Source organism: Adiantum capillus-veneris, chromosome 30, assembly GCF_014529385.1.
Source record: "Adiantum capillus-veneris isolate H3 chromosome 30, ASM1452938v2, whole genome shotgun sequence".
NCBI classification, from domain to species: Eukaryota; Viridiplantae; Streptophyta; class Polypodiopsida; order Polypodiales; family Pteridaceae; genus Adiantum; species Adiantum capillus-veneris.
In genome coordinates this window covers 37492738-37508887 of record NC_140960.1, presented here as the reverse complement: position 1 = coordinate 37508887, position 16150 = coordinate 37492738, and the positions used below count along the sequence as shown (strand labels likewise).

Here is a 16150-nt window from a genome sequence, read left to right as displayed (position 1 = left end):
TTACTGCACAAGATGTTGCACGATTGTTCATAGAGCATTGGTACCCCCTCTGTGGTTTGCCAAAGTCCATTGTTTCAGATAGGGATGTTAAGTTTACGTCCAACTTTTGGCGTGCACTCTTTGAAAATTTTGGCACAAAGTTGAATTTTTCATTCGCTTTTCATTCACAGTCAGATGGTCAAATGGAAATTTATAATCAGTTGGCTTTTGATGTGTTGAAGTCTTATGTTCATGATCAACAGTCTCAATGGGAGCTCTATCTCCCATTTGTACAGGCTATTCTCAATGATTCCTTCTCTTCTGCTATTGGTCGAACTCTGTATGAGGCAGCTTTTGGCCGTCAATTCCAGTCACTGTTGACTCGATCGGTCAGTCAAATGCCTGATGCCAATGCTGAAAGTGAGTCATTGGATGAGATTTTTGAGAGTGTGAAGCTTCGGCTAAGCAAGGCTCAGAAATCTTATTCTCGACAGACTAACAAGCATCGTCAGGAGGTCTCAATCAAGGAAGGAGATTGGGTGTATCTACGAATTATGAAACAACGTCTTAAGCAAGTTGAAAAGAAATGTCCTAAGTTATCTTTTCGTATGTATGGTCCATTTCTAGCCATCAAAAAGATTAATGAGGTTTCAATGAAATTGAAGTTGCCTAACTCATGGTCAATGCACAACGTTTTCCATGTTTCTTGGTTGAAAGTGTTTCAGGGAACACCTCCAAAGGACGTTTCGGAAGAAGAAGAACCGGAGATCATCGATGAAGCAGAAGTCATGGAGCCGGAGCAAGTCTTGTTGCATCGGTTTCGCCATGGTTCGAAGAAACAAGTACGACATTATTTTTTGAAGTTCAAAGATCGAGGAACCCATGAAGCGGTGTGGGTAGACAAAGAGTTCTTCAAGGATTATCTAGAGTTGTTGGCAGACTACAAGGAAGCCATGTAGCTCGGTACCAGTACCTCAGTTTAAAAAGGAGGGGATGTCACGTGACACATCCCAACCCTATGTGTTCGTGGACAAGCTACACCATAGCAGGGTTTCCGTCAAGTCCAGTCAAGTTAGATTAGAAGTGATCTGGCACTTTTGTGAGTCTATTCGTAGACCGTGCATGCCCAGTCACTCAGTATAGATGCATATCCTTTGGTTGCACACTGCATAAGCATAAGCATTTCCACCAGATTCCATGAGAGTCAGTTTGGGGGATTTTCAGATGACTTTATCCCATTTTTCCCTATTTTTAACATTTTTCACTTATTTATTAAGCGACTTTTGTTGGGTACTCAGTAGGGCAAATTGGGTAAGTTAATATATAAGCAAACCCAAGTTAGCACAAATTGGCAGATGAGCAAAGACACAGCAGGCTTCCCTAAGCAACAGGTGTCCCACCCTCTCTCAGCAAGACCCTCTCCATCCCCTTGGCAAGGCCACCCCCTTCCCTCAGCGTTTTTCTCATCGCCACCGTGATCCCTTCCCTTGGCGTTTCCAGGACAGCCATCGCCATCCCCTTGAACCTCTGAAGCTTGGCGTTTCCTCCCTCCACTAGTAGCAGCTCCTAGATCTCACTAACGCTAGCAATTGCTTACAGATCTGCAGCGTTTTCAGCATCAGCCTACTGCAGCGTTTTTGCATCAAGTACCTGGCGTTTTTGTCAACGATAAGGGACTTGCAGCCAGTGTTTTTCTCAGCCCTGCAACAACCCAAAACGCAGCCCAAAAACGCAGCTATGTCAGCGTTTTTATTCACCAGTTCAGCCCCTACAGGGACAGTAAAATTCAGCCGACAAAATAGTCATTTTCAGCCCTAGGACAGCAGTAGGAAACAGCTTATTTCAGCCCCGAACAGTACAAGAATTTCAGCCTAAAGAAGATCACAGATTCAGCCATCGAGTCGTCGTCGTCATCGTCATCGGCATAGTCCCATTGCATCAATCCATTGCATACGCATTGTACACCTTTGTGCAATCAAAGAATAGACCACTCTCACCGACGAGAGTGGGGCCTTTGGAGGAGGGTTTTACAACCTCTCGGGTGTCGTATCTCTTCTCTCTTTCTCTCAGTCTCATTCACTTGCACGCACAATATCCACTCACTTTGTTCGTGATCACAACACTCTCCATAAGACGGAAAGCTCTCTCTTTCCCTGAGAACTAAAAGGAACCTTGAGCAAATAAAGATCACTAATCTTGAGAAAATACAACATTCATTCCGCTGCACCTTACAGGTATGATGGCTAATTTTGCTACACTGGAATATTAAGAGCTCCGATTTGGAATGAGAATATACTCCTTATTGGATGAGATTTTTCTGGGAAGTAAACGACCAAGGATATCAAGAGCTCCAATTTGGAATGAGAAAAGTGATTTCCCTCGGCATGACCCTTGGAAATTTTTGAGCTAAAATGAGTTGTTTTGCAGATATACGGTAATCGCGGACGATTACCTTCTTTCAAGAAGGGGGGATGTCACAAACTGCTAACGTGTCAAGCCACTGAAGAACGGAGCCAATTTGCAGATCCCGACCGAGGAGTCTAAACCCTAAGTGAAGAAGCAGTAGAAGAAGCAGAAGCAGCATAAGAAGTTTTACCAACTTGCACAGTCTTACCGAGTGGCGTATTTTTAAAGAGGAGTTCCCACAACTTATGGGACCCCGTCCGATGGGGGTCCAAGTCACTAGAAGCAAAAGCCGACACACACATGCATACCAGATGATGACGTGGCAACTGTACGGATAACCCGCAATTGTGTTGGACTGTTGACGTGGCAGACAATACGAAATTCCGTGTTTTACACTGACTGTGTTGAGGTGGTACTTTGGACGGATTTTTGTAATTTGTGCCGACTGATTTCAGCGCCAGATTTTGAGCGAGATGCTATTAGAGTTTGATGCTTTTCATGTAACTACTTTCCATAGGCTAAGGGCGTTTAAATATGAGCCAAGGGTTCATTCCTTGGTATGCTTCCGTGTGAAGGTGAAGAGGATGGAGTACCGGCGATGTACAGAGTTGAAGCAATATAAAGAAATACCGAAAGGGGCGCCAGGGTTTTGGGTTTAGGGCCAGTGCTCTCTTGGGGTGGAACTCCGCCACTCTCCGTCTCATGTGCCGTGCATCTCTTTCATTTCAGTTGTTATTTGAAGTGCTTAAAGTTGTTCAGTCTGTTCTTGTCTGTTGGCACGTGGTGCCCGTCTCTATTACAATCGCTTTGTCTTAAGGGGCATAAGCCATAAAGAACCCAAGACCACACACTCAGGGGGTTCATCATTTAGTACCCCCCTATATAACGTGCGTTCGTGAGGTATTAAAAAAATCACTCTTTTAACATGTCTAAATGAATAAAATGACCCCTTATTTTTTCAAAATTGAATATAAAAAACTCCTTATTTTAATGTATCTCTGTTAAATTGAACATTGTCCTCGAGCTTGCACAATTGGACGACACCCATACACGATTATTAGGTTGGTAGTGCAGTTTAATTTTTATAGCTTGTTGATGATTGTTGTATTTTTTGAGTTTGTCAATGCTTCCTTAAGTTTAATTTAGCTACGTGTTTTCCTCACTAGTGTATGCTCAATCTCAATCATCGTATCTATATATCAAATAAAAACGCACTTCTTTTCTCACAGTTTGGGAATTCAACTTATGTATTGCAGTACTCAATGCACTCTGTACATATTTACTTTATTCCCAAGTGGTTGATGTGAATCTACACATGTCCTTGTTTGAATCTATGCATGTTCTTATTTGGTTTGGAAATGCATCTTATATATTACAACTCAATGTTCTTCTTTGTATAACCGTTATGTAACACGAGGACAACCCTTTATCCCAACATTTTTGTTTTGCACCAAGTTTCGTAATTGATAGCCAAGACTTCTTTCTCTCTCCGACTGGTGACAACACGTCTCTCTCTCTCTCTCTCTCTCTCTCTCTCTCTCTCTCTCTCTCTCTCTCTCTCGGGATAGTTTCCTACGACATTAAAATCCTCTTCTTCTTCTTTCTCTCTCTCTCTCTCTCTCTCTCTCTCTCTTTAAACTTGACAAGCATTGAAGTATTGCATTGCAACTGTAGCATTTGGAAGAGAAAAACTTGCAAATGACATTAATTAGAGACAAAAACACACGAGGAGGGATGGATTTGCTCGCTTGATAGTATTGGTCCCGAAGGAAGGGCACCTCTAATGCTTTCTCTTATTGCAGTAATCCTCAAGCATCTCAAACACTTAGTGATACTAGTGCTGAAAGAGCATGGAGGGGAAAAAACATCATTTTCTTTGTAATTGTGAATGCAATTGGCTGCCACATCCGCACTTCTACATCAACTTTAGCTTTTGCTCTATTGCTTTGTCACATCAGCAAGTAATGTAATTTTTTAAAACACACCCATTACGTTAGTATGTTAGCGTATCAAGGGATATATGTTAAGTGACATTATGTTATGTTGGGGCTTGAATCTTGCATTCATGAAGAGAATAGTGGACCTGGATGTTTGGTTGGACCCTGTGCTCTTATGAACATGTTGTGGCTTTGTGTAGGGTCTATCGTACCTTTATTATACTTCTTCTAGCCATCTTCGCACAAGTGGAAACTGATAGACCAATGTTGCATTGCCCATAGCATACTTATGTTCTCGGGGGGCCTTAATTAGCATGTTACTCCCTTCCATAAATTTTCAGATTTAGGCATGTATCACACGTCAATCCTACATGTGTTACATGTTACTCCCTTCCATAAATTTTCAGATTTAGGCATGTATCACACGCCAATCCTATGTGTGTTTGTTGGTTGAGATGGCAAAAGATAACTGGCTAACTTTGATGTCATTAGAAAGTCACATTGTCCACCTTATTTTCGTGAGCCTTGTCTTACGCATGCATTGATATGGGCCTTCTTTTGAAAGCTACAATGTTTGGTCAAAATCGTATGTGCCTATTTGTGAACACATTTTTCGTGACACGCTCCCATGAATTGCAGATACTCAATGGAGTCATTGACACCTTGTTTGAAGCCAACAGCATGCACAATGTGCCTTTTGGTTTGTCAAGCACTTCAAACACTTGATTTCCTTTCAATTTTCTTACATTCAAAATAGAAAGCAATTTATGGAAGTCGTATGAGATGCCCCACTATTTGTATGCAAGACCTAATCATCAAGATTGAAACGTATGCTTGAGTGTAACCAAAGCTAGGGTGTGAATCATGGCATGACAATCGATGATGGACCTACATGCAAGGTAGCCAGGGATTAAAACCTTATTAATCTGCAAACACCAAATGTTACGATTAATTGTATTACATCAATTTCAAGCAGTAGTCTACTATCTCATAGGGTGCAATTAAAAATGAGCATCCTTGCACTATCACGTTATGTATAAAAGAACATGAACCTTAGCTTTAAAAAGACACATTTTCTATTCTTAGAACAATCCCATGAAGTAACTCGTGATCCATGAGTGGTGCCTAGCTATAAGGATTCCATAAATTGGCTAGACCAAAGGTGTCTTAATACCTCTAGACTTTGGGGTGGGGTTGGAGGGTTTTGAAAACCTTGCAATTGAACCTGCATGTGCAAGAACAATACTGCTTCAGGGAAAGTTGCTCCCCCATGTAACTTCTGCCACTATCTACAAGTATGAGAAAAAGAGATTTCAAGACGCCTCAAACCGCCAATTTTTATCACATTCATGTGCCGCATGGCTTAAATAAAAAGATACAAGCATTGAAAGCAACAAGCTTACACGGTAAAGGTCTCCAATTACATTGGAAGACATAATAAAATGAGTTTGTGTTGTGTTGGTACCCATTTGCTTTCATACTCTTCACTTGCTTCTTTTGTCCTACTTCAATAAAAACTAGAACATGAGAAAGTTTTAATAATACTTTTTGAAGTTAAAGTCTTTACATTTGCTCCTCATAGTAACTACTGCCAAACAAAAAGGGAGGGGACCAAGAAGAAGACATATAGTAGTAGGTGTCCACAGGTTTGACAGATTTAAAACTATTTAGGTGAAAGCTATTTGCATATATATGAATTTTGTAATAGACTACAAGCCTCAACAAAGAGAGGCTAAAGAGCTTAGTATCAAAGCATTGTCAAGACGATATAACACATATTTAGGAAAATAGGGGAAAATTCACACATTTGGGACGATTCTTTGTGTCTCATGGACTTGAGGTAAGGTTGTATTGTACTAGGTTGTTGCACATATGAAAACTGAGATACAATGTTTAGTGGATGCTTATGAGTGTGCAAGATCCAATATGGTCTGTTTTCAACAACCATACTATACACTAGAGTGTTTTTGTACATGTTAGTTTACAAATACACACACACACACACATACGCGCGCGCACACACACACACACACACACACACACACACACACATGCTCATGCACCCAAAACAAAATTTTCTTCCCACACATGCTTCATTTGATAAAACAATTAAAATGTAAGTTGCAAGAAAAACTTGGGTGACTGAAGTGAAAAAAAAAGCCATTCATATTGAATAAGATTTCTTGAAGATTATAAAGGTGGCATGCCATTATCAATGTTGATAATGACCTAGCTATGGGTGGACTAATTGGAACCATTGCTAGAAGATTACAAAGGTGAAAGGCCAATGCTAAGCGATCATTCCTCTTCATTTGCATTGACATTTGATGGTGCCTCATGTTCATCAAGTTTCAACTGACTCTCTTTGGCCTTGAGGATTATTGCCTTTGAAATCTTGATTTTTTCAAGAATTCGTCCACCCTTGGGCTTCCATGCTCAAATGATGCAGTTAGTATCTTCCTAGCGTTGAGGATCATTGATGTTCTCTCTCCAATACTTGTTCCAACAATCCTTGTAAACCTCCACATCACTTGCATTCTTCTTCTTTGAAATTGGTGCCCAGTATTGTATCTTCACTTGAAGATAGGTTGCCGAGTCGTTGTTCTGATCAATATCTGTTGCTGCCACTCCTAACCAAATTGGGTAATTTTCATCACAAGGTTGCACAAGTACAAAGTCTCCCTTTGCCACATGAAGAGTTGGGTTGAACTCATCAGCAGGTTTGTTGCGTATTGGACCACAATAGTGGCCCTCGATTATGTCAAGTACTTCATTTAGACCATCTTCCAATGGAACTTCAAGAGGATGATCTTGTTCACGTATACTTCTTGGCTAGAAGTCATCAAATGAAGTGTTTTCACTTTGTCCAGGGTTTTGCATAGCTTGCATGAGATTCTCCCAGTACATAAGAACTGGGTTGATCCACCTAGCATACTCACTTTCATCTCCTTTCTCTTGCAAGTGATCTTTCCACCAACTAACATACTTCTTTAATCCTTCCATAACTTTCTCACTATCTTTAACACACTCAAAGGGTGGTAATACTTTTGGAACACCTTCAGAAAACTTGGCGCCTCCTTGGTCATTTCTCTTCCATAACTCTAAACCATTTTTGGGTAACCAATCCACATTTTTAGGGTGTACTTTGTATTGCATCAAAGGTATTCCATCACTCATGTAGAACCTAAATTGCAATGGCTTTGAATGACCCACTAAGCCATCTGCTCCATCATGTAAGAACCCCTTTACAAATCCTTTAAAGTCTGCCACCTTTTGTAGGAGAAAAGGTGCTGGATGCATGCTAACACACTCACTGAAGATCTTCATCAAATGTGGAAATGTAAAAATGGCTTGTTTTCTAAGCTTCTCAGAAAAGCGATTGAACAATGCATCAATGTCTTCATGAGTGTGACCAACCATAAGAAATCCAAGCTGCATAGTGTCAAATACTCCTCGTGCAACCAACAATGATAGGTAGGCAAACACATATCGATTCTTATTTTCTAAACCAAAATTGTCAAGTTGCAACAACAAAGTTCTTGGCAACCTCTTTGACCCAAATACATTGCCATCCTCCTGTACATGTGCATTAGTAGCAAAGATTGATTGCATCCTTGGACAATCATTTCCCTGTCTAGAAGCAAAATTCTTAGTGTCCACATTCACATTTGTGATTAGATCAGTCTCTGTCTCTTCATTCTGAGCACTCTGTTCCTTGCAGTATTGGTTTTTCTCCTTAAGCACTTCCATATGGTGATAGAGAGAAGTGGTAGACAAAACACAATAAAAAAGATTTGTTCGTGGTTCTACACTTGAGTTTTTTAAGCTCAAGTCACCAAACATATGTTTATCTCTTCTTTCTAAGTTTCTTAGACATTTTGAGAGAGATGCAATTGTGAAGTTGGGATCACTCGGCTATAATCCCGATGCAAAGTGACCATAAGGTGTTTGTCCATGTCCATGAGTGAGCATTCCTGTCAAGGATACTGGAAGCCTCTCAACTCCATTGAGAGATTTTGGAACTGGTTTAATTTGTGGTATAGCAGTCTTACTTTGGTCCATCTTGTCATGTATAATGCACAAGAACTTGGTTGGATTCATTTCTGAAGAGCTCCTCCAAGCATAGTACATATTTCTATAGCTAATTTGTTGCAACATGTGTGCTCTCCTCTGTGCCATGTATCTAGCACGCTCCACCTGATTTTTGGTAGACTCCAGCTTGACCTTTATTGATGTGCAAATGTCACATTTAGAGAATGTGCTTGATTTTGATAAAGTGACTGTCTTGAAGACCGTGTTCCACAACCTTGAGAATGTTGGTTGTGACAACTTTTTGTATTCCATTGTGACAAGTGTGTCGTTTACTTCCCGCAAAATGTCCACTTGTTTGTACATCGTTGATAGAACACGTTGAGTTTCCCGAGTGCCATGCATGGTTGTCCTTGACTTATGTGGCATTTGATCTGCATTATTATCTATGAAGCCCTGTATGAGTGCTTTTGCCATCTCAACATGTGTCAAGCTCTTCCTTATTATTCCAGTGTTTCCATGATTGCCATTGCATGCTCCATCCAAGAATTTTTTACGCAGCCTGTAAAATGTTGACTTTCCTATTCCATGCATTACATACCATGCTTTACTACATACCTTCTTTCCATCAAAATTAAACTCAAAGCATTCCTCTTCTTGATCTTTTCTATGAGCCATGCTCATACAATCCAATACAAATGTGCATCGACTAGTGTAGCTTTGTCCCCAAAAGTCTGCCCTCGCTTGCATGATTTTGGATCTGTTTCCAATCTGGCAGCATTGCATCTCACAACAATCAATTGTTGCAACTTTGTGAATGTTTGCAGCATCACATTGTTTGTTGAAAGCATGAGCATTACCCTTTTTTTTTCTAGGCCTAACTCTATGTACATAACTCCTTTTCTTACGTGTCCCATCTCTTATATCATAGTCACCGGAAATGGCATCGTGCTCGCTATCATTTTGAGTATGAAGAAGAAGACCTAGTTCTTTACGGGTAATACCTTCTTCAAAACTAGTTTCAGTGTTGTTATCTATGCCATCATCCTCATACTCATCACTGGAAGCATATAAGCTGTCAAGGGAATCTCCCGTTTCTTCCATGAGGAAATCTTGAATACCCTCAATGGCAGAAGAAGATCCAGTGTCTTTGATCAAGGGCTCACCATTTTCAAATATGAGCTGCCTAATAGGCCAGCTTACCAAATTCAAACTTGAAATATCACTTTGATGTGGATGCATCGACCCTTCCACAATGACACCCAAGCTACTCTCACCTAGTTCAATACAATTTATAGCCTCATATGGGTGGACCAACAATACCACTCCATTACCAAGTTTTGTAGATCTATTGTCAGCCCAAAGGACGACTCTTTTCTCTTTCCAACTCGCTCTATCTATCAAGCCATCTTCTTGACCAACAAGAAAATCCTCATCTATTGTATGAGATTTTCCTCTGTCCATAACAATATTATGCAATGGTTATTTGATGATGCTTCCAATTGCTTGAGACATGGTTCTTGCATCCATTGTGACGAATGGAATCAAGAAGGTGTCATCAAAACTTTCTAGTGCATGTATCGCCACACATGTTGTGCCAATCAATTCAAAACCACAACGTTGAGATGCATCAGTGGAATGAATAACCCCACAAGCTTTCCTTGGGGAACCATCAACAAGAAACACTGAATCACCTTGTTTTGGACCCTGCAATTTTTGAGAAAATCAAGAGATATCAATAAAATTGTATGTCTGAACATATAACTCAAAACTTAATGCATTCCCAAGATACACTCACAATTTTGGCAAAATCTTGCATCCCATTCAATAAAGAAAATCTATAGCGAGTCAATCCATGGAGGATGGTAGGAGGCTCGAGCTCAAGTTTGAGCATGTATGTACATCCAAGTGCTAGAAATCTAAAGCTGACAAGAGTTGCAAGATAGGGACCATGTTACATTGCAGAGGCACCCATGGAATTTGATAGGAGGGACAACCCATTGGGGATGGTAGGAGGCTCGAGCTCAAGTTTGAGCCTAAATGTACATCTAAGTGCTAGAAATCTAAAGCTGAAAATAGGTCCAAGATGGTGCCTAAGCTACAATTCCGGAGCATAGATAGAGCCTAAATGTAGGTCTAAGTGCTAGAAATCTATAGCTTAAAATAGTTGCAAGATGGATCTCAAGCTATATTGAGTCAACCCACGCAGGACGGTAGGAGGCTCAAGCTCAAGTTTGATCCTAGATGTACATCTAAGTGCTATAAATGTTAAGTATGGAGCCTGATTTACCCTTGTAATTTTCTGTGGTAAAAGCGCACATTTGGAAGGCACCCATTATGAGGAGAAGCCATCGTGCGTGAAGGAAAATCACTCACCGGAAACCAAAATTTTCACGGACAAGAATCAGGGGCAACTTTAGAGGCCTCGAGACCTTTTTTTTTCGCCAGAATATTTCTTTTCGTCGGAATATTATGGCCGGACGATGGCCGAAAAGTGGTCGGAAAACAACCGGTCGGTTGGCCGGTGGCCGGTAGTCAATGGCCGATGGCCGGTGGTCGGAAGTCAATGGCCGGTGGCCGAATTCAAAAGCGGACTTGTCTTCTCAAGGGCGGCCACACATGGGCGGATTGGAGAGTCCGATTTGGACTTATTCGCACAAGGGCGGCTACACATGGCTGTCTCTCATAAGAGAGGGCAGCCCTTTTGGCTTATAAAAGGAGGCCATTTCTACACATATTTCATAGTGTGAAGTTGATGCAACAAGGTGAGTGTGAGGTGGTGAGAGTGAAGCAAGGCGGGAGCTCCATTAAGGGTATAATCCCTTTGTAAACTACTTCTTGTTTTGAAGTACTAAAGCCATTGAGTGGCTGCTTTTCCGTGGACGTAGCCCACATTGGGTGAACCACGTATATCGTGTGTACTCTCTATCTCTCTCTCTACTCTATAATCTCGTGTATGTAAATCTGTCTCTCTCCATTAAGTAATCTACTCAATTATCTATTTAGCTACGTCTTATTTCCTAACAACTGGTATCAGAGCAAGGTTTGCTCGTAGCTAAATTATCTCAAGGAAAGGATTCCTTGAATTGAGTGGGAGTTATGGCAGAGGAAGGGAAGCTCAAGATTGAGAAGTTCAACGGCAAAAATTACCAACATTGGAAGATGCAGATTGAAGACTATCTCTACCAGAAGGACCTCTATTTGCCACTAGGCGGTCTTGCAAAGAAGCCCGCAACGATGGCAGATGAAGCATGGATTGTCCTTGATTGAAAGGCCCTGGGAACAATCCGGTTAAGCTTGGCGTCAACGGTGGCCTTCAATGTTTCGGAGATGAAGACCACGGAGGACATGATGAAGTCACTTGACGACTTCTACGAGAAACCATCGGCATCCAATAAGGTATTTCTTATGAATCGCTTGTTCAATCTAAAAATGGCAGAGAATGGTTCAGTTGCAGAACACCTAAATGACTTTAACACAAACATAAGTCAACTTCGATCGGTGAAAATCAATTTCGATGACGAAGTGCGAGCTCTCCTTATATTATCATTTCTACCGGATAGTTGGGACAGCCTTGTGATGGCTATAAGTAATTCTATCTCTGGTATAAATACTCTTAAGTTTGATGATGTTGTGGGTGTTCTCCTAAGCGAGGAAATACGAAGGAGAAGCACAGGAGAATCATCAAGTGCTGCATTGTCAGTGGAAACAAGAGGAAGGCCTAAGGAGAGGTTCAAAAGCCAAAAGGGTCGTGATCGCTCAAGACGGAGCAAGTCACGAACAAAGTCAGTTCTTGAATGTTGGAACTACGGCAAGAAGGGCCACATCAAGAAGGATTGCTGGTCCAAGAAGAAGAAGGAGACAGAGTCTCAAGTCAACAAGCCAACATCGGAGGCCAATGTGGTAGGTAAAGTAGAGCAAGATGCTCTAATTCTCTCATTAGACAATGTGTCTAATTCTTGGATAGTAGATTCCGGGGTTTCATTCCATGCGACACCACACAAGCAACATTTCCAAGACTACACCAAAGGTAATTTTGGGTATGTATAGGTATGAAAATATCAAGGGACAGGACGAAGAAGACAATAAAGCTATCTCAAGAAGATTACATCAAGAAGGTACTAGAAATGTTTGCAATGCAAAATGCAAAACCAGTTTCTACACCTTTGGTTGGTCATTTTAACTAACGAAGGATATGTATCTAAAGACACAAGAGGAGATAGCCTATATGTCTAAAGTTCCATATGCTGCAGCGGTAGGTTCTCTAATGTATGCTATGGTCTGGACAAGGCCAGACATTGCACATGCAGTGGGAGTTGTGAGTAGGTTCATGGACAACCCAGGTAAAGAGCATTGGCAAGCTGTGAAGTGGATACTTAGGTATCTAAAAGGGACAACAACAAATGCTTTGTATTTTGGAGGAACTGATAGTTTTCTAGAAGGGTATGCTGATGCAGATATGGCAGGTGACAAAGATACTCGAAGGAGCACTACTGGCTATGTGTTCACGGTTGGAGACACATCAGTAAGCTGGGCTTCAAAGCTGCAGAAAGTGGTTTCACTTTCTACCACGGAAGCAGAGTATGTAGCAATGACGAAGGCAAGCAAAGAAATTCTGTGGCTCCACAGATTCTTAGAAGAGATTGGATTCAAACAAGACAATTGTGTCTTGTACAGTGATAGCCAAAGCGCTATCCATCTTGCAAAGAACTCAGCCTTTCATTCAAGGACAAAGCACATTGAGGTGAGATATCACTTCATACGTACTCTTTTGGAAGAGGGACAACTGAAGCTAGGAAAGGTGCATACAAGTGAAAATCCTGCAGACATGTTTACAAAGGTGGTCAACAAGGAGAAGTTGAGCTTTTGCTCATCTTCAATCGGCATTCAAGGATAAGAAGTCAGAATGGAAAGTAGTCACAGGTTTGGTTTGGAGATCAGTCTCCAAGTGGGAGATTGTTAAGTATGGAGCCTGATTTACCCTTGTAATTTTCTATGGTAAAAGCGCACATTTGTAAGGCCCCCATTATGAGGAGAAGCCATCGTGCGTAAAGGAAAATCACTCAATGGAAACCAAAATTTTCACGGACAAGAATCAGGGGCAACTTTAGAGGCCTCAGGGGCGGAGGCCCCCGAGACTTTTTTTCCGTCGGAATATTCCTTTTCGTCGGAATATTATGGCCGGACGGTGGCCGGAAAGTGGTCGGAAAACAACCGGTCGGTTGGCCGGTGGCCGGTAGTCAATGGCCGATGGCCGGTGGTCGGAAGTCAATGGCCGGTGGCCGAATTCAAAAGCGGACTTGTCTTCTCAAGGGCGGCCACACATGGATGGATTGGAGGGTCCGATTTGGACTTATTCGCACAAGGGCGGCTACACATGGCTGTCTCTCATAAGAGAGGACAGCCCTTTTGGCTTATAAAAGGAGGCCATTTCTACACATATTTCATAGTGTGAAGTTGATGCAACAAGGTGAGTGTGAGGTGGTGAGAGTGAAGCAAGGCTGGAGCTCCATTAAGGGTATAATCCCTTTGTAAACTACTTCTTGTTTTGAAGTACTAAAGCCATTGAGTGGCTGCTTTCCCGTGGACGTAGCCCACATTGGGTGAACCACGTATATCGTGTGTACTCTCTCTCTCTCTCTCTCTCTCTCTACTCTATAATCTCGTGTATGTAAATCTGTCTCTCTCCATTAAGTAATCTACTCAATTATCTATTTAGCTACGTCTTATTTCCTAACAATAAATACCTAGATAAAAAGAGTTTCACAAAGCCAAAGTTTCATAGAGGCAAGCATGGAATTTTGTAGGTGGCTCGATCTCAAGTTTGAGCCTAAATGTACATCCAAGTGTTAGGAATCTATACTTGTCACACGGGTTGCAAGATGGAGCCCAAGTTACATGGAGGCACCCATGGAATTTGGTAGAAGGCTCAAACTCAAGTTTGAGTATAGATGCACATTCAAGTGTTAGAAATCTACGAGCAACAAGAGGTGTGAGAAAAAACCCAAGCTATGTTGAAGTAGCTTTGAATTTGGAAGGAGACTCAAATTGAAGTTTGAGCTACATTATACATTTAAAGAGTTGTAAGGTGGAGCCAAGGTAATGATGAGCTTTACATCAAACCTAAGTTTCCTTGAATGACCTATCAAAAGGGTCAGAGCTTAGGGTCAGAGCTTACAAGAAGGTGAGGCTTCAAAGTAGTTGCATGAGTGGCTCAAACTTAAGTTCGAGCCTAGTTAGTCATATAGTTTTCTTTTAGGATAGGACATTAGTTTGAGTATAGGTGGCCTTGGAGATTATGCTATGACAATTGAGCCTTGATGGACATTCAAAATACAATGAGTTTTTTTTCTCAGTTGTTTATGTGTAAATAGATTCTTGGTGATTATAGTCCTGGTGTTTTACGTGTTGTAGCAAGACAATTTTACATGCAAAAAGGTTCCACGAAATCGGTTAAGCAAGAGGGTTGGTGGAGGCGGGTCCCTCACTCATTGATCCTAAGAGGTTTTAGCCAAGGGAAGTCAAAACTATGTCCAGCTTGTGAGTATTATTTTTTCAAAACTCTCAAAAAACTAGTTCTAGACACCCCTAACTTTGTCGAATTTTTTGACCCTTTAAAACATCGTTTTTTTGAAAATTGTCCATAACAAGTTTTATGAACATGGTTTGTTCAGAAAAGCGTAGAGCTTCTCTCAAACTACAGGTTCATAAAAAAAGTTTTGAAATTGGACTCTGTATGTGAAAGTTATGCTGATTTTCGTGAAAAGTTTTTTTTTCCACTTCTTTTAACCATCATGAAAACCATTAGTTTTGGTCCACACATGTGAGTTTGCTAATCTAACCTTGGTAGGGTTGGTGGAAAAAGCTATTAAAGACTTTTTAATGCTTTTGAAACCTTCTATATTATAATAGGTTTGGATTTTTCTACAGACGGTGATAAATTCGACGACGGCGCGACAAGTGAGATTCTTTACTCCCGCATCTCCTTGCCCTCTGCGCATCTGCTCGCGGCCCAACAAGGCTCTTTTTCACACCTCTATATTAATTCTCTCTCTCTCTCTCTCTCTCTCTCTCTCTCTCTCTCTCTCTCTCTCTCTCTCTTCTACATTAAAATAGGGTTTGGATTTTTGTGCAGACTGTGAAAAAACCGACGACGACGTGACATGTACGGTTCTTTACTTTCCCATCTCCATCTCCTCTATGAATCTATTTGCAGTCCCAAAACGATCTACATTAACTCTGTGTGTGTGTGTGTGTGGATGTATTTCTCTTTTTGATTGCAGGTGAAGATCTGATATAGCAGTGGAGTCTAGATTTGAAATTTGAATTTCAAATTTGAAAGGTTTATCGAGGTGCACCTCTTTGTCTCTCTCTCTCCCTCTCTCTCTCTCTCTCTCTCTCTCTCTCGTGTGTGTGTGTGTGTGTGTGTGATATCTTCTTCTAATCTTTCTGTGTAATTACCCTCAGCTTCTCTTAATCACTCCTTAATCTCTCTGTGTAATCTCCCTTGCCTCCTCTTAATCACTCCCTAATCTCTTTGTGTAATCTCCCTTGCCTCCTCTTAATCACTCCCTCCCTTCCTCTTCATCTCTCCTAAACCTGCATCAATCAAAATTTCATTCTACTAACCATTGTAACTTGTCTTCTGAGATTACATTCACAGGTCTTAAACTTCTACTCTCCTCTCAGATATTAATCTTTTCCTCTCCTCTAATCTATTGTCCTTTTTCAATTCTGAATGCATCTCAAAATTCAGTCTTCAATCTCATTCTATTAGTTTCCAATCTCTATTTAATCTA

At 41.1% G+C, this 16150-nt stretch overlaps 1 protein-coding gene across 1 annotated transcript in view; it reads left to right on the top strand.

Moving 5' to 3' along the window:
• The window catches only part of LOC147417815 (uncharacterized), a 54332-nt gene extending 49958 nt beyond the window's left edge, over nt 1-4374 (top strand). The window contains exon 4 of the mRNA XM_086507472.1: nt 4188-4374. The gene's annotated coding sequence lies outside the window, so the exon portion shown is untranslated. The remainder of the gene's footprint in view (nt 1-4187) is intronic.
• The last annotated feature ends 11776 nt before the right edge of the window (nt 4375-16150 follow it).